Source organism: Panthera tigris, chromosome D3 (genome assembly GCF_018350195.1).
Source record: "Panthera tigris isolate Pti1 chromosome D3, P.tigris_Pti1_mat1.1, whole genome shotgun sequence".
NCBI lineage: Eukaryota > Metazoa > Chordata > Mammalia > Carnivora > Felidae > Panthera > Panthera tigris.
Genome location: NC_056671.1, coordinates 84,869,122 through 84,891,856, shown reverse-complemented (window position 1 = coordinate 84,891,856; position 22,735 = coordinate 84,869,122). Strand labels below are relative to the sequence as shown.

The window sequence follows — 22,735 nt, the reverse complement described above, 5'->3', positions numbered from 1 at the left end:
ATTTTGTTGAAAAATAATATTTAAAACATAATATACGTTTATTTGAAAGAGATCAGAAAATATAAATAAGCACAAATAAGACTATTAGGCACAATCCCCACGAGCAGACAAGTAATCTTGTTATGTACCATTCACAACATTGCTAGCTAAGTACTACAGCTGAAAAATAGATCAGTTATGCTTCCTTTGTAATGGTGGGAGATACAAGATATGGTAATCTGAATGTGTTTTCCTTTATGCCTAAAATTCTACTAATTTGGTAGGGCTTTTCCTTCAACCTTGGTAGGGCATGTATCTTAGCAAAGTCATCAACATACCAGTCACTTCTTCCTCATCTAGTGTGATTAGCATTACGCCATTGTTCTGACAGTGGTCAGAACCTTTAGACCTTACATGATGGAAGATGGAAAAGTTAACATAGGTCCATGACAAAACTGTCCTTTCCAAATGAATGCAAAATGTCTCTGAGCCTAAGACCACTCAGCAAAAATGGTGGAACTGGCAACTCTGGAGCTAAGAAACTGAAAACGTGTTAAAACTGCCAGAATCTACCCACTGGAAATCTGCAAGATAAGCACAGGTTTAGAGCAACCAAATAGATAACTTAACCAGGAGAAAGTCCTCTGAAACAAAGTAGGAGGTCTTTGTGAATCAAATCAATAAATTAATTATATTCCTTAAGAAACTAGATGAAAAAAAAAAAACTAAACCTAAAACTAGAAGAAGAAACTAAGATTTGAGCAGAGATAAACAATACAGAGAATAAAAAAAAAAAAATACAGAGCATCAATAAAACCAAAAGTTCGTTTTCTTTATTAGATCAACAAAACTGGCAGCCTTTGGTTAGAATAATGAGAAGGGTAGATATAAGAATTGTATTGATAGAATAGAAAGAATAATGAGAAGGGTAAAGATAAAAATTGTATTGATAGAATAGAATTGAAAGTAGGAACATTTCTACCAACTTTACAGAAATTAAAAAAAAACCATTATAACAATACTATGAACAACTGTATGCCAACAAATTAGATAATCTAGACAAAATGGACAGATTCATAGAACTGTAGAAACTACCAAAACTGACTCAGAAATCAATAGAAAATCTTAGACCTATAACAAGTAAAGAAAAATGAGTAATCCTAACATGTAAAGCCCAGAACTAGAAGAAAGCTTCACTAGTGAAATCTTAAATACATACATACATACATACATACATACATACATACATAAAGTTATTAATATCAATCCTTCTCAAACTCTTTCAAAAATAGAATAGGAGGTAATATTTCCTAACTGACTCAATGAGGCTAGCATTATCTTACCAAACCAAAGACATCACAAGAAAACTACAGACCAATGTCCTTTATAAATATGGATGGAAAAAATCCTCAACAAAATTCTAGAAAGTAGAATATAATAGCATAGTGATAGGATTATATACCATGAAAAAGTGGGATATAGTCCAGGAATGCAAAGGTGTTTCAACATATGAAAATCAATCAATGTAATATAACACTATAATAGAAGGGAGGTCAAAAATACATATTATCATATCAATAGATGAAGAAAAAGCAGTTTGCAAAGTCCAACAACCTTCTAATAGAAACACTCAGGAAACTAGGAGTAGAAAGGAATGTCCACAACATGAAAGGGTACATATGAAAAACCCACAGCTAACAAATCACACACTGAAAGCTTTCTCTATTAACTCTCTAACATATCAATAAGAAAGGATGCTCACTCTTACTTCACTTCTATGCAATATTTTGCTGGAAGTCCTAGCCAGAGTAAACAGGCAAGAAAAAGATTTAAAGGCATCTAAATTGGATACAAACTATCTCTAGTCACAGGTGGGGTGATCTTACATGTAGAAAACCCTACTCCATATAAAAACTATTAGCACATTAACAAATTCTGCAAAACTGTAGATTATAAAATCAACACAAGGATCAGTTGCATTTCTGTACAGAAGCAACAAACAATATGAAAGGATATTAAAATAACAATTCCAATTATAATATCATCCAAAAGAATAAAATAACTTGTAATAAATTTAAACAAGATGGTGCAAGTGCTGTGCACTGAACACCACAAAACATTGCTGAAGGAGAGGACAAATATATAAATAAATAAAGACATCCTATGCTCAACAATTAGAAGACTTAATATTATTAAATGGCAATACTTCCCAAAACTCTGTTGATTCAATGCAGGCACTATCAAAATCACAACAGTTTTTTCTGGTGAAAATGGAAAATCCAATTTTAAAATTCATATGTAATTGCAGGTACTCAAATAGCCCAATAATCTTGAAAATAAGAACAAGTCGGAGGATGTACATTTTCCAATTTTAAAATATACTACAAAGCCACTGCTATCAAAACAGCATGGTATAAGGATAAACATATAGATCAATGGGACAGAACTGAGAGTCCAATAGTAAACCTATAAATCTATGGCCAACTGATTTTCAACAACATTACTGTGACAATTTAATGGAGAAAGAACAGTCTGTTTAACCAGTGATGCTGGGACAACTGGATATCCACATGCAAAGAAATGGCGTTGAGCCTTTACTTCATACCATACACACACACACTAAAATAACTTAAAATGGATCAAAGACCTAAATTTGAGAGTTAAGGGGCATGTGGGTGGCTCAGTCGGTTGAGTGTCCAACTCTTGATTTTTACTCAGGTGATAACCTCACAGTTTGTTGGTTCGAGCCCTGCATCTGGCTCTGCACTGATAGGCTAGAGCCTGTTTGGGATTCTCTCTCTCCCCTCTCTCTTTTTGCCCCTACCCAGATCGCACTCTCTCTCTCTCAAAATAAAAAAAAAATAAACTTAATTTTTTTAAAAAAATAAATAGATTTTAGAGTTAAAAATATAAAACTCTTAGAAGTAAACATAAGGACAAATCTTCATTACCTTAGATCTTGGCAGTAGTTTCATAAACATGACACCAAAAACACAAGCAACAACAACAACAACAACAACAAAAATAGATAAACTGACCTTAATCAGAATTTAAAACTTTTGCATGGATGAAAAAAAAAAAAAAAACTATGATGAAAAGGAAGAGTATGAGAGAAAATGTTTGCAAATCACATATGTGATAATGGCCTAGCATCCAAGAATATATAAAGAACTCTTACAACTCAACAACAAAAAGGTAAACAATCCAATTTATAAATATGCAAAAGACCTGAATATATACGTCTTCTAAAAAGATATACAAATGGCTAATGAAAAAGCAGATGAAAAGATACTCAGCAACTTAGTCATTAGGAAATGCAAACTGAAGCCACAATGTGATATTACTTTACATCCACTAGGATGGCTATAATAAAAGAGACATATAATAACAAGTGTTGGTGAAAGATATGGAAGAAATAGATCTTCACCTGTTGCTGGTAGAAATATAAAATGGTGCAGGTGCTTTGGAAAACAGTTGGGCAGTTTCTCAAAATGTTAAACATAGAGTTTCCCTACGACCCAGTGATTGATCCCACTCCTAGGTATAGATGCAAATGAAATAAAATCTTACATCCACATAAAAACTTGTACTCAAATGCTTGTAGCAGTATTATTTATAATAGCTAAAACATGGGGGAAAAATACCCAATGCCCATTGACTGATAAACGTGGCATATCTACACACTGGAATATAATTTGGCAGTAAAAATAAATAAATAAATAAATAAATAAAGTACTGATACATGTTATAACACTGAGGAAGCTTGAAATCATTATGCTAAGTAAAAGAAGCCAGAAAAGGGCAACATATTCTATGATTCCATTTATATGAAATGTCGGGGATGGGAAAATATAGAAAGAAAGTAGATTATTGTTTGTGCTGTTGAGGTTGAAGGGAAATGGGAAGTGCCTGCTAAAGGCTGCAGGCTTCTTTCTTGGTTTTCTTTCACCTTAGGTGACAAAAATATTCTAAAGTTGATTGTGATGATGGTTGCCCAGCTCTGTGAATATACTAAAGCCACCGAATTATATACTTTAAATGGGTAAACTGTAAGTCATGTGAATCATATCTCAATAAAGCTGTTTTATAGCAAAACAAACAAAACAACAGCCTTTGTGAGAGGCAGCAAGTTTGCCTAAGTTATCAGAGCTCCCTTTAATCCTTATAAGCTCCACAGAATTACCAATATAACTCATGTCTATAGTCAGCCATATTTTTTTGCTGCTTTTTTCCCCCTCCCTCATTGCATGATTTTCTGCTTCTCTACTTATATCCAGTATGAACCCATAATATAAGGACATGTATTCATTTATAAAACACGTTCATGTACTCTTACACCACTATGTGATGTAGATTATTAAAGTAGTATAAAAATACACATTTAAAAAATAAAATTTTGGGGGGCGCCTGGTGGCTCAGTCGGTTAAGCGTCTGACTTCAGCTCAGGTCACGATCTCATGGTTCGTGGGTTCGAGCCCCGCGTCAGGCTCTGTGCTGACAGCTCAGAGCCTGGAGCCTGTTTCGGATTCTGTGTCTCCCTCTTGCTCTCTGTCCCTCTCCCGCTTGTGCTCTGTCTCTCTATGTCTCTCCAAAATAAATAAAAATGTTAAAAAAAAATTAAAAAAAAAAATAAATAAAATAAAATTTTTAAATGTAAATAACTAGTTATTCTCTTTGTACTTTTAAATTGGATTATACAATCCACCCACACAGTATGTGAAAAGAAATTCCTAGAATGCACTGCTGGGCTTCCTGTCATCATACTTCCTTGTAATTCTTTTTAGAAGAGAGCTATACTTTTCATAGAATTTCCTGCTACACTGCCAGCTCACACACCTATATAAAGATGCAAAACCATGTGTGTGTGTAAAAATTTCCTGCCAGAGAAAATTTTTGGCATTTGCATTCTTTGTTTATTTACCAGGGTACTGGGGGACAAGAGCAAAGTATTTAGAAACATCTGTCAACCTCATGGAAACACACCTGTGAGTCAGTGGCCAGTTCTCTAGATGGTTGGTATATGTTGTTAAAAAGGAACACAGAAAGCATCTTTGTACTATTCAGAATAAACACCATCAAAGTTTAGAATAATGATGCTGAAGATTACTTTTTTCATATACGTACCCTATCTGCCTTATAATTGTCTACAATTCTTCAAAATTCTGGCACAAGGTCTTTTCAGTTTTTGTTTTGTTCTGTTTTCTTGAGTTTTTCTCTTTTTCATCTTTGCAGTGATAGATATGGAAAAGATGCATTAAAAGCTATAACTAGAAATTATTTTGACCAGAAGGCATAACTATTTCCTTATAGTTATACTCCTCCAACTCTGTGAATTCCTTCAGAGCGGTTCCCATGCCTTAATCACCTTTTATTCTCAGTTCCCAGCACACTGTCTTGATAAGTGCCAGGTTTCCAATAACCACTATGATTTACTCAATCAGTTATATATCAAAGATTTGGATAGGTTTTTTTCACATAAACATAACAATTGAGTGACTTTGGGAAAAGTTTCACGAATCACTAGGACTTGGTCTTTTTTTGTTTTTTTTACTTATTTAAAAAAGGGGGGTAGTCGGTCTGATGATAGCCAAAATTCTGCTCATCTTTGATCTGATGACATCTGGTGAGATGGCAAACTAAAATGGTCCCATCTCACACCAAACAGCGGTAGCTACTCGATTATAATACAAGATTGTTAGAGATAAAGGAAGGCATTCTCAGCAATCAGATCCATACAAATTGGTAGATATTCAGTATGAGCTCATCAAGAGTAAATCGTTGACGAAAACGAAATGACAAAACTTAGATAAAACCAGGTGATGCTTTATTTGGCATATTGATCACGAAAATTCCTTTGCTGGCAAATATTGACTTTGGACCCAGTAACTTTTCTCATTAATTAAAAGAAATATGCTAGTACAGGTAAGCATATGGAGAGAGAAAAATGTTGATTATCTCAAGATCCTCAAGTACATCAATCTATCATAAAGTTGTTTTTCTACTGTTAGATTGTAGGTGCAAATATCGTGAGTTATATCTCTAATTTCCTTGCCAACAAGAGCTACCTCGCTTGTTAAACTATTCGACCAGAGGTTTGATAAATACCCTCACACAAGCCCTATCACTTCGAGTTTCTAATTTACTACCTCTAACATGCCAGCAAATGTAACTTAGTAACTAGCATTTTCCTTTAAAAGATAAAAGAAACATTTCTATTTAATTCATTGCAGTATGCTTGCCAATCTTGAAGTTTATTTTGTTCCTTGAGAATCAAACAATCCTAATAACTGTGTGTGATGTGTTTAGGAAACCGTTCTTATTTTTTGTTTGTTTGTTTTTATTTCCAGGCAAGGAACTCTTAGAGTTACTCTTAAATCTGCTTAATTTGAGGCACAAGACATTGAATCCTTTGGTTTGGATAGTTTATCACTTACACTAACTTTAAAATTCTATATATCATGAAATAGTTTTCTCTTCCTGGCAGCGTAGTGATCTAAATACCCTCTTAAAACTCTACTAATTATCAGATTTTAAATAGCTGGTATAAAACAGAAACAATGTTTTGCTGAACTCGTAAAGAAACTAAGAAATATTAGGCCAAATGTAAAGTAGAAGTAAGAAATCAAGGAAGAAGTGTGCTAAAGTCAGCTCTCATTGTGGGGGTATTTTCCTAAAATCAGTGATGTTGAGCTTCCATTTGGAGGACACCTCAGGGCACAGGAGAAGGGAAAGCCTAGAGCCCAATGGCATAGATTCGCACATTAAACTAGAACTCAAATAGCTATGACCTCAGCATAAAGTAAATGATCAATTAGCCTGCTGTGTAGAATGTAAAGGATCAATTAACATCTGCCTGTCTTAAGCTTGTGCTGAACGTTAAAGGCAAAAATATTCCCTGAAAATACAGAAGTATAAGCTGGACCTGTGTGAGTTTGGAGATCAACTTCCATGACCTCCTTAGTCTTAAAGTTCTCAGCAAATTTATTTTAAAATGGTTCAGAGTTGAAAGACCTCAAGATCCCCCAAATTCTCACAGATAAAGTCCTCTCCCAAATGATCTGCACATACACATACATACACACATACACACACATACACACATACACACACATGCACACAGCACAATATATGGGTACACATGACATAATAAGTGAAACCAGGAAGAAAAAAGAGAGCACAATAAAAACTAGAAAGACTTCATGTATTAGAATTGAGACAGACCAAAAACAAGTAAGTTCAATGAGTGCCAATATCTTAAAAGTATAAGCAAAATCAAGAGATTATGAAAGTTGCCCAAGTAGTTCTTAAATAAACAAATAGATATTCTAAATATAAAAACTAAGTGATTAAAGATTTTAAAATTCCCTGGAAGTGGCTAACCAGCAGATGACCAAGCTGAGGTGGTTAACCAGCAGTTAGACCAAGCTGAAGTGATAATTAGTGAACTTGAAATTAGAAACAAAAGAAAAATCTAGAATGCACTCCAGAAATAAAAGATTTGGAGAATGTGAGAGAGAGGTTATGGAATATGCAGGATTATATGGAGATATAAAAAAATGTCATCTAATCATAATTCCAGAAAGAGAACACAGAAAGGATGGGGGAAAGAAATAATTAGATATATTACAATCGAGTTAGAGTATCATAAGTCTCCATATCACTAATTAATAATGAATCCAGGAAATAGTCATCAGTGGCTACCAACATCACAACATCACATAAGGAGGGCATCCATTTATTGTATGTGTCCTGATAGAAATACCCAACACTTCCTGTATAGAAGTTTTGGACACTTATTGCCAAAACCAAATGAAACCTCTAAATACAGCATTTAGTTTATAAGAAATGCAGAAAGGAAAATGAAATTCTACATGTGGTTACATCAATAAATAAATTTCAAGGATGAAAGAACAGGGATTTATAGATTAAGACACTTAAATTCATTTCAACCAAATGCAATGTATGGATCATATCTAGATCTAATTCTAAAGAAAAATACAAAAATGTTCAAAAATCATAAAAATATCGGCACTATTTAGCACAATTAAATATACCTTTCAGCTTTTCTTGCAACAGCAATACCCCCTGTAGAAATATATACCAAAGACAAGCTGGTGAATATAGAAAAGGACATCTACACAATACTGTAAATTCCAAGAATAGCTAAAAAACATAGATTGGACATAGCACAAATATTTGTCAATATTAGAATGGATGAATAAGTAGTACCATATTAACACAACAAATAATGTCCAGTTATAAAAAAAATGAAGATGTTTCTATACATGACTATAAAATGATGTCTAGAATATACTATCAAAAAAAGGGGGGGGATAGGGGCCCCCGAGTGGCTCAGTCAGTTGAGTGTTCGACTTCGACTCGGGTCATGATCTCGCAGTTCATGAGTTTGACCCCACATTGGGCTCTGTGCTGTCAGCCTGTCAGCGTAGAGCCCACCTCAGATCCTCTGTACCCCCCTCTCCTCTTCTCCCCTGTTTGCGCTCTCCCAATAAATAAATGAATATTTAAAAAAAAATTACAAACACACTCACAAAAACACAAAAGGATAAAAGGTACACCATAGAGAATATTATCAATGGTATTACAAGATTGTACAGTGACAGACAGTAGCCACACTTGTGTGAGCACAGAAAAACAGAATTCTCAGATCACTGTGTTGTCCACTTGACACTAATGTGACATTGGGTGTCAACTATACTTATACATACAATACATTTTATATATGACATATTAAAAAAAAATGGACAAACTATCAAATTTTAAGTGACAACTAACGGGGTTATTGGGTGGAGAGAACAGGACAGAAGTTAAAGATACCCTTTCAGTATATCTTGTTTAGTATATTCAACTTTGGGGCCATGTAGAAATAAATTGAAAAACAATCTCTAAAACTCCAAAATAAAAGGAAACAAATGAACTTACCTGTATATCCAGTTAGTACATCCACACAGTGATTGATAATTTGAAGTTATCTGAATTGTGATAATTTGACCAAAAAACCCTGCAAACAAATTTAAATTATTTTCAGTAATCATCTTCTTGGTGGAAGTATTGGTATTGTTATTCTCAGACTGTTGTGTGCATATTGCAGATATAGCAAATGAGAAATTATGTGATTTGTGATATGCTAATGTTACATTTCTCAGATCTTCAAGAACCAGGATTTGCAACATGGGTGAAAAGAGACACAGAATGGAGATAGAAGTGGTTTAGTAGAAATCCTCAGTCTCATTGTTAATGAAAGTATCAGTGAGAATTCATTCTGTATTTTATACAAACAAGTAGTAGCATATTAACACAATGAAATGCTGTCCAGTTATAAAAAAGAATGAAGATGTTTCTATACATGACCATAAAGTGATATCTACAATATAGTATTAAAAAAAAAGGATAGGGGCCCCCAAGTGGCTCAGTCAGTTGAGCGTCTGACTACAATTAAATATATAGTCATATAAAAGTCATATAAAAAGTCTGTTCGCCTTCCAACTTCGGCTCAGGTCATGATCTCACAGTTCGTGAGTTTGAGCCCCACGTCAGTCTCTGTGCTGACAGCTCAGAGCCTGGAACTGCTTCGGATTCTGTGTGTCTCTTTCTCCGCTCCTCCCCAGCTTGCACTCTGTCTCTCAGAAATAAGTAAATGTTAAAAAAAATGAAAAAAAAAAGGAATATATATAAAATTATGCATTTTATAAAACTATACATGGTTTATGTGTATTTATTTATGGTTTTATGCATAAATATATACACATATTTACTTACGTATTTTGAGAGAGAGAGAGAGAAAGAGAGAGAGAATCCTAAGCAGGCTCTAGATCAGCACAGCAGGTGTCTGAGATAATGACCTGAGCCAAAACCAAGAGCCAGTCACCACAATAAATATATACATTCATCTTAACTTTGTTAAATGAAAGAGCCTAGGAATAATGGCATCAATTTTCTACTCAAAGGAACTAGAATTAAAAAATGGAACAATTTAAGCATTAATAAAAACAATTACTTCGATGTTGCCTACTGGAAGATGTTAGTGAATACTTGCTTAATTTTAAATTGTATTGTGTTTCAATGTTCCCTTTTTTTATCAGATTTTCAAACTAACATTAATGGCCAACTCTACTTGGTCCTTTAACAAATAGTAAGTACCATTTAAAGAAGGTGCTCATTTTTGCAAACATGGTTTTTCCCTTAAACACAAGCAAAATTTCAATCACAAGCAAAATTCATGCCTAAATTGGTAGATATAGTATTCCCTAGAATAATTGTGGTATTATTATTGTTTTTATTGTTCAAAGAAAGGAATGGATGTTTGGAGAAGATAATCTTTAGTCAAAACTAACCATGTGCTAATGTGAAAATCAGTCATGCCATCTTAGTTTCCACTCAAATAACCTTAATACCAGTCAACATCAAACATGCTGATATTTCTGACAACTATCTTTAAAGTGAAAAAAAGTTTTTACATATTTTGAAATCTTCACCCTTTATCATAGCCAATAAATAATATGCTTTGCATTTTTATATACTAGAAAATATAGTGTTATTAGTGAAAATCGTATTCAAGTTTAAGAAATAAGATTCTTTTGAGCAGAGCTGCTGAAAAATCATACTTATATATGAATCTAATATTAAAATAAATTTATATTAGGATGCTATATAGCAAAGGTTTTTAGTCACTTAACTTTCTACAAGTTCAGTAGATATATTTATATGAAAGTATTATGGACAAAATTAGAATACAGTAGATTAACTTTAAAAATTTATTTTGGAAAATTTTATCTGCTCTTCACCACATATTAAGTAAACTAACTTCTTGGATACTGTAGGACGTATCGAATTAACCTTCCCTTTCTCTCTGGCTCTTCTCCAGAATTACTCGTATTTCACTCAGTCTCATTCTTGTAACTTTTGGAGTGTAAATTATTTACAGCTGTAGATATCCTCTAACACTGAAAGCAAGGACCAGGTTCAAAATTTTAAGGGAGAAACTCAATCTGATTCATTTGTTTTGGCTTTTTTTTTCTAGTTATGAAGAGATTACTTCCAAAAACAAAACTATATTACTTTGGAAGAAGCTCTTATAGCTAATGACATATTCTTTGAGCACGTGCTGATATTCATTCAGTCCTTTCCTTCACTTTGCAATTTTTCTTTTAGATTCCACCTTTCATGGTCCATATCCCAGGAATCAGAACTCTGTAATGTCCAATTGCCCTTTCCCACTTACCAAAAAGCTTTAACTCCCTTTTCCAGACTCCTACTAGTTTGGTCTCTTTCTCTATTAAAAAAATGTTAATGTATTTTGCATCTCCTTTGTATTCCTTTCTTCAGAAATTTTTCTGTAAAACTATCAAACTCTCCAGGAATGTATACCAGCTAGTTCTCCCCCCAAAAATATTAAACCTATTCTTTTAATTAGTTTGTTTATAATGACCAAGAAAAATCTGGCTATACTCCAGTGTTAACATTCCTTCTTTCCTTGGACTAGACAAATTATTTCTAAATCTCAATTTATAAATAAACATAAAATTAATACTTTGATTATTTAAACCATTTATCAAGAGATAGTATATAGCAATGAATAATAAATGACCTGCTAAGTAGTTTTGCTTTATTTTACCAAATTAAGAAAAAATTACTCAGCTTCTTAACTGTCCAGATTTTGCCCACGCCTGTAAAGTACAAAGCAAAATGGAAAGTTGGCCATAATGCCTATGGAGAGAGCCAAGCCAGACAGTTCGGGTCAAAAAGTAAAATTTTTACCCATTGCTTAAATATTAGAAGTTATTCACAGCTGCAGATAATTTGTACTCTACAAATTCTAAGAATATGGTGCTGAGTATGGCTTTGTCCTAATTATCTGGTTTGGCTGCTGATGCTGACCAGATTTTCAGGCATATTTCAAACTTTCCATTTCACCTTTTGCTGGCAACAAAAAATAGTAAAATAAATCCATTTGAGTGAACAAGTCTACATTCTGTTGAATGGTACTAGATTGTGTACAAGGCTCTGGTGGTCTGTGACTTTGATAGGCCGGTGCGTTCAAATTTGCAGTCAAGAACTCTTGGATCTTTGGCCAAAATCAGCGGAGAAGAATTTTATTCTGCTCATTACATTGGATTGTGTTTTTTTACTTAATCTCTAACCTGTCACATATGTAGAACTGGAACAATAAATATCAAAACAACTGCAGGTAAAACAACAATTCTACAACATTACAAAACAGAAGAGACCAATTTGCCTTAAGAGACTCTAACCAGACATTTAAGAATTAAGCATCTTGAGAGTTCTTATTTCAAAATGATATGTGTGTGTTTATATTTCACACTAATAACTCATACGTGCAAAAATGCAAATTTCCGTCGTTTTGATGAATCAGTTCAACTTCTAGGTGACCTCAATTTTGACCCTTATTTTCACTGAGGGCAGAAGGCTCTGATTTTTCGCAATTTAAGGTAACAGTCACTTTCAGATTGAAAATGTATTCTGTTGGTAGATGTGTTCACAGCTACCTGTCTGCAGAGCTCCCCTGATAACACCTCATCATTCTGCAGAGAAAGCGCTCCCATCACCCCTGTTTTTCAAGCTCGCCCCATGTGACACAACCATTAAAAAATGTATTCAAGATTTCTTCAAACCTCCTTCTCCTTTCCTTTTTTTAAATAGGAGTTATCTCCCAGGGTTCAGGGGTAAAGAGCCAGTCATCAAGGGCATGTGACTTGCATTCATCTGAATGGGAAGGTGAACACCTCACCCTTGAGCCCTCTCTAGTCATCACTATCTTGTACCCTGACATTCCACATCCCGGATGATTTTAGGCATTTAGAAGTGGCACCTGCTACAGGTATCATTAGTCCCATCCTCACTTGTCATACATTCGACCTTTTCTCATTCTGACTCAAGGTGTCTTCTAAAGATTTCTCCCCTTTAGAATGCTTGGGCACTCTTGTCTACTTTGACCACTCCACCCTGGAGTATATCAAATTCTACAAGGCTAACTTCAGGCCCATTGGACAAAACACCATCCCTTAGCCATTGATAATTTAAACAGATTTTATGTTTTTCCTGTTGGCACAAATCTGAAAGGTCAGGCATTAAATCCGACCTATGGATCCTCCAAATCTATCACTTCCCCACTTAACTTTCTTAACCTACCAGCACTGACACCGGTTAGGTCCCTTCAGAACCCTCCCTTCTAACCTACTGACTCAACTTTTTCTTTCATTCATGGTAAAGCAATAAGTATTTTATAATATCAAATATTTTTCCTTTGGTAGTATAAAACTACATTCAATACTCTGGGCTTGGCTCATAATTTTTAAAACTGGACTTTTAAAAATTACAGAAAATCCTTTCTGCTTTCTACAAAGCCTGGGCCTTATGAATCAAAATTTATTTGGTTTCCCAAATGTCACTACAATTTTGCACTTGAGAAAAGCCTTACAAAATGACATAGGCTTCCTTGTAAAAAAAGAAAAAATAACCATCGCTTTAAGAGCAATGTAGACGCAAAGGAACTACTTCTGACTCAGTAGTTGGGCAAGGACTGGGGTGAAAGGAATTGTCAAAAAGCTTCCAGGTTTGGTTGCGGAGAAAATGATGTACTTTAGTTCTTACAACAGGTTGAATTATTAGCCACAATTCTCCCCTCTTCTGAAGTAGGAGTATGCTTCCCCAACCCTGTGTTGGCTTCGTGGAGGTGGAGTACATTTCCCCCAATCTCCTTGGACTGGTCTTCACCATGCAACTTGCTTTGCCCAGTGGAATATGTGGAGAAGCAGCACCTTGACAGTTTTAAGTCTCAGATGTATGAGCTATTTCCCTTGAGCTTCTGGCATTGCCATGGAAAGGGCTTTCCCTAGATAGCTGCTACAGCTGGAGCTTACACCTCAGAATTCCTCCTGGATCGTACCTGAGCCCCGCCCCCGAGGGGGTCTGAGCCCAGCTAGACCCGCATATTGGAGCAGAAACCACAGAACAGCCTAGCCTAGACTGGCCTACATTGGCTGACCCCCAGCTGGTTTAGTGTTGATGCCACTGAGTTGCCTGTTAAACAGACAGCTACTGTTTGGAATGGGAAAATATGCGAATTGCTTCCTTGTATTGTACCGAATAGATTGAAAAGTAAAGAAAATTGAGGAAATCGTGAGTTTTAACAAGACTTTTTTTTCTTTTGGTGAAATTATCAGACAGTCATTCAAAGGAGTACTCAGAGATGCCACCATAGTCAACTGGTCAAATCCTCCATTAAATGCAGAAATGTTCTGTTTAAAATTCCAGGAAGCTTCCTATGGTCTTTGCTTTCAATCTCCTAGTCCAAACTCTCACCCTCTCACCTGTACTAGTGCAATAGCCTCTACACTCATTGTCCGACACCCACTCATAACCATCTACCCCCCTTTCTAGTCTGTCCATCATGCTGATATGTTCAATGCGAATATGACCATATTGTTTCCACAGCTTAAAATATGTCACTGCTTTCCCGTTTGCTTTAGGAGAAAGACCAAACTGTTCCAGATGTCCTGCAAGGACCAGCATAATCTAACCCCATTCTACTTCTCCAGCCTCAGTTCTTGGTCTCAGCCCTGCAGCACCGCAGCCATAACTCCTGTCAGTTCCCAGAACAGAACTTGCCTCTCATGGACTCACAGGTTTCACTTACCACTCGCCACAGTCTTCTTGCCTATTGGCCATTGAGATCCTCAATCTCATCCTCAGTCTGATTTCCAATGCCAACTCCTTAGTCTGGGTTCCTGTTAAAAACAGAGTCTGAGACAAAAGTTTGGGGGGCAGTTAGATCGGGGGATGATTCCAGGAGCAAGTGTAGGGACAGAGAGAGTGAGAGGCAAAAAATAGAAAACAGGGTGTGCTATGGACTCAATTGCATTCCCCCAAAAACCATATATGGAAGCCCTAGCCCTCAGTATAATAACATTTGGAAATGGAGCCTTTGGGAAGTCATTAGATTTAGATGAAATCATTAGGTGGGACCCTTATGATGGGATTCGTGCCTTTAGAAGAAAGACACCAGGAACTTGCTTGCGCTCTCTCTGAACTGTAAGAAAATGGGGAGAAGGTGGCCATCTGCAAGCCAGAAAGAGAGCCCTCATTGGGGAACTGAATCAGCCTGCACCTTTATGTTGTACTTTCCACCCTCCAGAACTGTGAAAGCAAAATGCTTGTTTAAGTCACTACTGAGTTGACTAGTACAGGGTGCTGTCAACTTTTTAATTATTGAAAATGTGGAATACATTTATCAATATTTTCTTTTTGATTGGAGATTTTTATGTCTTGTTTAAGAAATCCTACCCTTCTGTACAGATACAACATCTACTAAAAGAATCTTAGTTTTAGTTTATTTTTGTTTGTTTGGTTGGTTTTGTCTGTTTGTTTGAAGTTTGGCTTCTTTATGAATACCTGTAATCTACCTGGAATTTTTTTAAGATGTGAGGTAAGAACTCAACTTCATTTTTTCCCATATCGGGTACTGAACTCACTCTGGTACTAACCCCAATAAATTCATGTACATACTGCTCCACAGCAATCTAGTGATAATGTAAGCCTTACCGGTTATTCTCTTGCTTAAAAACCTTCAATGGTTCTCCATTATTTATCAAGTCAAGTCCAACGTCCTCAACATCTCATGTAATGTTGGTTTTAGTGACAGCTCTCACCACCCTCTTCCAATTCCTTATGCTCTAAAGACACTTAATTACTTAATTTCCCAATGAGAACACATATTCTTTCCTCAGTGAACTTACTTACCCTTGACTCATCCTCATTTCTGACTTACAGTTTGCCTAGTGTACGTTATTCTCTATTTGATATTAACACATATCAAACTTCACACACCTTTGCCCTTGGTTCTTCTCCCCCCACTCGACTATACCTTTCATCCCCTCTGTGTGTATGAGAAACATACTTATCAAGTCCATCTTTAAATTTTACCTAATTTCTCTTTATCCCAATTAAAATTATGCCTCTCTAATCACCTCTATTGCATGTTATGGTGATTCTAATGAATTCTTTAGGCACATATCCCCCTTAAGCTTGAAAGCTACCCGGGAATAATAACACTGTGTCTCATATGTTCATTGCATATTATTAATATAATGAATATTAATTACATTAAGCCAGAAATGAATGTTAATATATACAATTATATTCATCGACTCTGAGAGTACAGACAACATGACATTTTAAAGCAGGAAAAATAAATCATTTAAGCATATTTACCTTGCATTTAGTAAAAACACCAAACCTCCCCTCATTGAACTTTTGTTTTTGCTTTTTTAGCCAAGTTCTTTCATTCATACTTTCATTTAGTAGCCACCTGCCAAATAATTTATAAAAGTTGGCCGTGTCCAAAGTAAGGTAATCAGTAACAAAAGAGAATAGGAGACCAAGAAGACATTCAGTTTCATGACTCTGGATAAAAGACAGAGAATAATGCCATGATTGTAAATGCTCAGGTATAGGAAGGTTTTCTTAAGTGATATTCACTAGCTGCTCGTCCTTTTCCAGAAAGAGAGCATGAGTTTGGTGAGACCAAAAGTGAATTTTGTAGCTGAATAGCCCCTGGAGAAAGCTCCCATCAGGGGAGCAACTCTTGTCCCTGTGATAATAAAATCCATCTTTGCTGGTTTAAGAATAGTCCTTTAAGCAGGAAACGGGGCCCTTGCCCCATCATGCAATGGAAAATCAACAACTTCATTCTTTAAAGTCTTTCCTCTCAGGGCGCCTGGGTGGCTTGGTCAGTTAAGTGTCTGACTTTAGTTTAGGTTCAGATTATGATCTCTCAGTTCGTGGGTTCGAGCCCCGCATGGGGTTTTGCACTGACTGCTTAGGATTCTCTCTCTCCTTCTCACTGCCCCTCCCCTGTGCATGCGCACACTCTCTTCCTCAGAATATATAAATGAACCTTAAAAAAAATGTCTTCCTCCTCAGATTATAAATCACTGTAGAAACCCAATACAGTATGGATTTGTAACGCGCTCAATTGTGGTTACCAGCTGTAATAAATTAGCCTGATAGTTTAAATTGCATATTGATGATTGGCAAACCACAAAAAGAGTCATAAAAATGTCAGTCTCCCAAAATAAGTGATTAGGTAAGTAAGTACCACCATTTTAATTTTTATTTATTCTTAAAATTATAGACAAGTATAATAATTATAACTTGAATCTCAAATGGAATTCCCAATTCAACATACTAGAATAATGATTTTAAAGATGCTTGTGCATCTTTTTTATGGTAATTAATTTCTCTTTGTTAAAATATTGTGTTTTGTGAGAATAAACCTGAATACATGTAACATTAATTTTGCTCTTTGTTTAAAGTTTTAAATGACTGTAAACAACTATTTACATTATATAACTATATTACTATCACATTATTCTTTCTAAATCTTTGTTTTAAGTTTATTTATTTCTTTTGAGAGAGGCAGAGAGAGGGAGAGCAGGGGAGGGGCAGAGAGAGATGGAGAGAGAGAATCCCAAGCAGGCTCTGCACTGTCAGCATAGAGTCTGACGCAGGGCTCAAACTCCTAAACCGTGAGATCATGACCTGAGCCGACGTCCAGAGTCAGACACTTAATTGAGTGAGCTACCCAGGCACCCCTCCTTGTAAATCTTAATACAAACTTTAAAATGACATTTTCAGAGCCTTACTAGGATGTTTTACTACTCTAATACAACATGGTAAATGTATCCAATGCCACTTTAAAACAGTTAAAGTGGTGAATTTAATTGTATATGTATTTTCCCACAATAAAAAATTATATTCTGCTCCTTGGATTATGGATTTCTCTTTTTAATTTTTCTGTAAATACTCTGCAATTCTTTAACAATTCTCTCTTCTCCATTCCTCTAGCACTCCAATTAGTCATTACTACATGTTTCCTATCTCCTTGCCTCTCCCTCAGGTTTATCTTCTTACCATTATGTGTACACGGTTCTGAGCCCTGAGTTCACAGATCATTTTGCCAACTGTGTCTAATCTGCTATTCAACCTGTTCACGGAGTTTTTATATGAATGGCTATTTAAATTTCAATTATAGACGTTCCATTTGAATGTTCGTTTTCAACCTTTTCTGTTCAAATCCCTCACTGTATAACCATGGCTTTAAATGTATCCTTCATTACTTTAAACATTTTGTACTTATATTTCTCATATTCTGTATTTGAGAGTTCCAACACCTAGAGTTCTCCCGTGATTACATCTGTTATTTCTGGTTACTGTTGAATGCATGACTTATCTCATTAATCTTTCAGAGCCTACCTCTTATGACCGTCTCGGCCGATATCAAGGACCCACTTAGCTGAAAGTAAACCTGGGAGGCATGTGCGTGTGTGTGCGTATGCATGCATTTCCAGCACACGGTGCACCGTGACAGCGACAAAAATTGTTAGTAAAGAAACAGAGAGCTGTCTCTGCCAAAATACTCCTGTAAAGCTGCACGCTACTTAAGGCTTCTGAGCAACTGCATGTTTCTCAACCGCCTGGAGTATGCTTCTTCACACCCTTCACACAGATAAGTCCCGGTTCCCACCGGTTCCATCACAGGCATATCCTCCAGAAAACCTGTCCTCACGTTCCATCTACTCCTCCAAAGCAGTGCTGAGCACCTCAGTAGAGGTGGACCTGCTTTTACAAAAAGGTTGATTTTTTAAGGTGTATTTCCCTGTATTATAATTTTCCTTTTTGTATCCTAACTCCCTCACTAAACCATAGAATCCCTGAACACATACACTGTCTTTTTCCTCCTGATTCACAGCCTCTATCTCATCATTAGGCACTCAGTAGTTATTTGCTGAGTAAAAGACCGAATAAAATTAAAATCTGGAAAGTTGAAAAGTGAATATTTCTCATGGGATCTTTGACAATTGTGCTAGACATTTCCCCCTCTCGCTTCCCCTGTCTCCATTCTACCTGCTCTGTGTCTCAGGAAACTGACATTCATGGTCTACATCAAACTCACTTGCTCTCTGGCTTCCTGTTGGGTTCATTCAATAAGAAGCATGAGTCGAAGCTGGGAAGCCAGAAACCATTGATGTCCCCAGTTTCCCCTGGCGGCGGAGTCAGCACATGTTGGCTATGTGACCTTCCACCGATGACCACAGTTCCTTTCATGAAGTCTCCTCCACTAAGCTACTTTCCTTTGGGTCCTGTGTAACCCCTCCCTTTCCTCCGTCTAACTGTGAGTGGGAATGCCACTCCACTGTGATTGGTTTGTTCCTGAATCACACATTATCTCTTGTTGGGTCCATTATACCTTGACAAAACCTTTGCAATTTCTCTTTAAACCACTCAAATTACCCCCTTTGAAGACTGCTGGCCCTTGACTGATATCAATAATGTGGCACTTCAGAATTGCTTGTGCTTTGGGGGGGGAAAATGGCTAGCGCAGCTTATGAAAGACAACACAATTCAAGGACAATTTTCAGACTGAAGTACATAAAATTTAAGTAAAATGTTCAGTCAACAAGGATGGATCTGGAGGACATTATGCTAAATGACATAAGCCAGTCACAGAAGGACAAATACTGCATGATCCCACTTCGAGGAGGTATCTAAAATAGTCAAACTCATAGGAGCAAAGAATAGAATGGCAGTTTCCAGGGGACGGGGGCTGGGAGAAGTGGGGAACTGTTCAATGGATATAGTTTCAGTTATGCAAGATGAATAAGCTCTAAAGATCTGCTGTACAACATAGTGCCTATAGTTGACAGTGTACTATTGTGTCCTCCAAAATTCATAAGAGGGCAGATCTCATGTTAAGTGTCCTTAACACTAAAAACAACAACAAAACATGGTGGAACAGGGGAAACTGAGAGATATGGATATATCTCTTCCTTTGATCATGGTGCTCATATCATGGGCGTTTGTCTATGTCCAAACTCATTAAATTGTACATATTAAATATGTTCATTTCTTTTCAGTATATCAGTTATTTCTCAGTAAAGCTGATATAAGTTATTTAAGGTTAAACTTTAGGGCAGAACCAAACATAACAATAATTGACTTTTTAAAAAAATTGAAAACCTTGTAATGGTATTTACATTACCATTGTAATGGTAGATTTTATGGGACTGAAGAGAAAAAATAAACAGCTAATTTAAGGGCTAATATTCACAAGACTGGAGTATAAAACCAAAAACTCAGAAAAAGAATTTCAGAAAGAAATTGCTGCCTACAGAAGTAAATGTTTCAAGATTGTATTTTTCTTAAGAACAAGAAGATTGGGTGATTGCTAGTTCCAAAGGCATCAGTGTTCCTCAGAAATTTTATGACCAGGGACTTTGTCATTCCTCTGTGCAATCCCAGGATGGTTTGGATTAGAAAAGAAGCATATCACATTGTATAAGATTGTTTTCTGAAAAAACAAAACAAAACAAATCATCCAATAGCCCTTTGAAACTTCTTTATGATAGAATAGGATTCTCAGAGGAAAACACTTAAAGTATCTCTTTAGTAATTTCTAAATGTCTTATCACTTCTTCAAGTGGTGAATTATATTCACAAATAGTTAAAGTAAGGTAACTCTATGGGTCCAGAAATTACACAAAGTTCAGTTATTTTGAAGAAGCTCTTAGTATGGTAGTAATATCTTGACAGACTGGTTTCCAAGCATCTGGACTCCATTTCTAAGGATTAGGACAAGATGTCACATCATAAATATATATATTTATCATATATATTTATATATGATATATATATGATATATTTATAATATATATTTATATATGATATATATATGATATATTTATATATGATATGATTTATATATGATATATATAAATATATATTTTATATATATATATATTAATTTGCTCTAAGTTAGTAAAAACATCAAAGGTTTACTCTGTCCTGTGTTAGTAGCTCACATGACAGCATAAATAATATGACTGAGTGTATGATATACACAGAGGAATTGTCTTAGCATCTTAAGAAAGCCCAATACGTGCCACTCCTCACCCCTACCTGAGTTCTGAACAAAATAAAAATTAAGTCAGGAATAAGACCTTTGGAGGACAAAACATCATCTTCTGTGTGGGAGATAGCACACAGAAGTGGGGGGCAGTAGGGGATAAGCTATGTGACCTGGAGACTTAGTCCTAGTCGCAGAAGAAGCCAGAACACTACGTGCTCTCCTGGCCCCGTAAGCGTAGGCCATGGCCAAAGGAGCAGGAAATGTGTGCTGCCTCTGGTCAGGCTGGCTTCCAAAGAGGAAAACAGAGGATATGAGCTGCAACAAATATCCCATTTCTTCTCAAATCTCCAACAAGAACATCACTCCTTCCCCACCTCTGAGGGAGTCACTGAAAAGATAGAAGATCCGAGAATGGTGATGGTACCTCTCCTCCTGACTCAGAAGGGGGGAAGGATAGGTATGTCCCCAGCTTTGCTCAACTTTTCACGCCCTTAACCCACTGGGCCAACCCCATGGTCAATCAGGTTTTGACGGTTCTTGTCGAGGAAGGAAACCAAATGTCAATCAGAGTTTCCTGCTTCAGTTTTCAATAGGTTGTACATCATTTTTTAATGTTTGTTTATTTTTGAGAGAGAGAGAGACAGAGTGAGAGCAGGGGAGGGGCCGAGAGAGAGGGGGTCACAGAATCCGAAGCAGGCTCCAGGCTTGAAGCCGTCAGCACAGAGCCCGACGTGGGGCTCAAACTCAAGACTGTGAGATCGTGACCTGAGCTGACGTCAGACGCTCAACGGACTGAGCCCCTAGGCGCCCTTAGGTTGTATACCTAATGCCAGCTACTGCTCCATCATTAAGACTTCTGAGTTGACTTGCTGCTTACAGTTGCTAATCCTTTGAAACACAGCACACACCAACAACTGTTCAGTATTCATAGAATGATGCAGTGTGAGTGTCCTGTCTCTGCTCCAGTTTCTCTGGGCCTTCAATGTGACAGCTGGGGGTGGACAGGTGGACAATCAACTGGAGGAGGAGTCTTCACAAACATGCCAACAACTCATACTAGGTTGAAGCTATTGCCCAAGACCTCAGCTGGTGCCCTTGGCTGGAGCATTATACATGGCCAATCCACATGCTCTGGGATTCTTCATATCTTGGACATCTCAGTGTGGGTGGAGTTCTTACATAGTTGCTCAAGGCTCCAAAACAAGTGTCCTGAGAGAACCAGATGGAAGCTCCATGGCTTTTTCTGACCCAGACCCAAGATTTAGGGACTTGACTTCTGCTGCATTCTACTCTTTACACACAAAATCACTAAAAAAGGTCCAAATTTAAGAGGAGCGAACATAAACCCCAACTCTCGTGAGAGGAATGCCCATTTTCAGGTGTGTTACAAAACCTTCACAGTCCAATAGATATCAGTGTTGAATTTGTTTTATAATGATCTGAAATCAGGCACAAGAAGATACTAAGTCCAAGATGAGTGTTCCACCAAGACTGAAAATTACTTTTCCATTCTATTTCCTATGCAGATTGTATTCAGTAAGTAATTCACCAGAGCCTATCAGAAGACCTTCAAGGAGACTAAATGACATCAACAAGATATTCCAATAATAAGTTTCATAAAGGTACTCTCATAATAAAAGCCCTACAATACAGAACTGCTCCACATATTGAAGACGGTTTCTTATTAATAAGATTCCCAGGATGAACTAAATGCAAATGCTAAAAGTTTTCAAGGTCAAACACTTCAAATCCAAAACAATTAAAACTCCATAAAAATGTCTTGTACTTACAGAAATTCAAAGAAATTAA

General features: G+C 36.3%; 1 protein-coding gene across 1 annotated transcript in view; it reads right to left on the bottom strand.

The window, feature by feature from the left end:
- CCDC102B (coiled-coil domain containing 102B) overlaps nt 1–22,735 on the bottom strand; it is a 191,617-nt gene that overhangs the window by 138,369 nt on the left and 30,513 nt on the right. The window contains 2 exon segments of the mRNA XM_042962700.1: nt 8,923–9,001; nt 14,657–14,763. The gene's annotated coding sequence lies outside the window, so the exon portion shown is untranslated.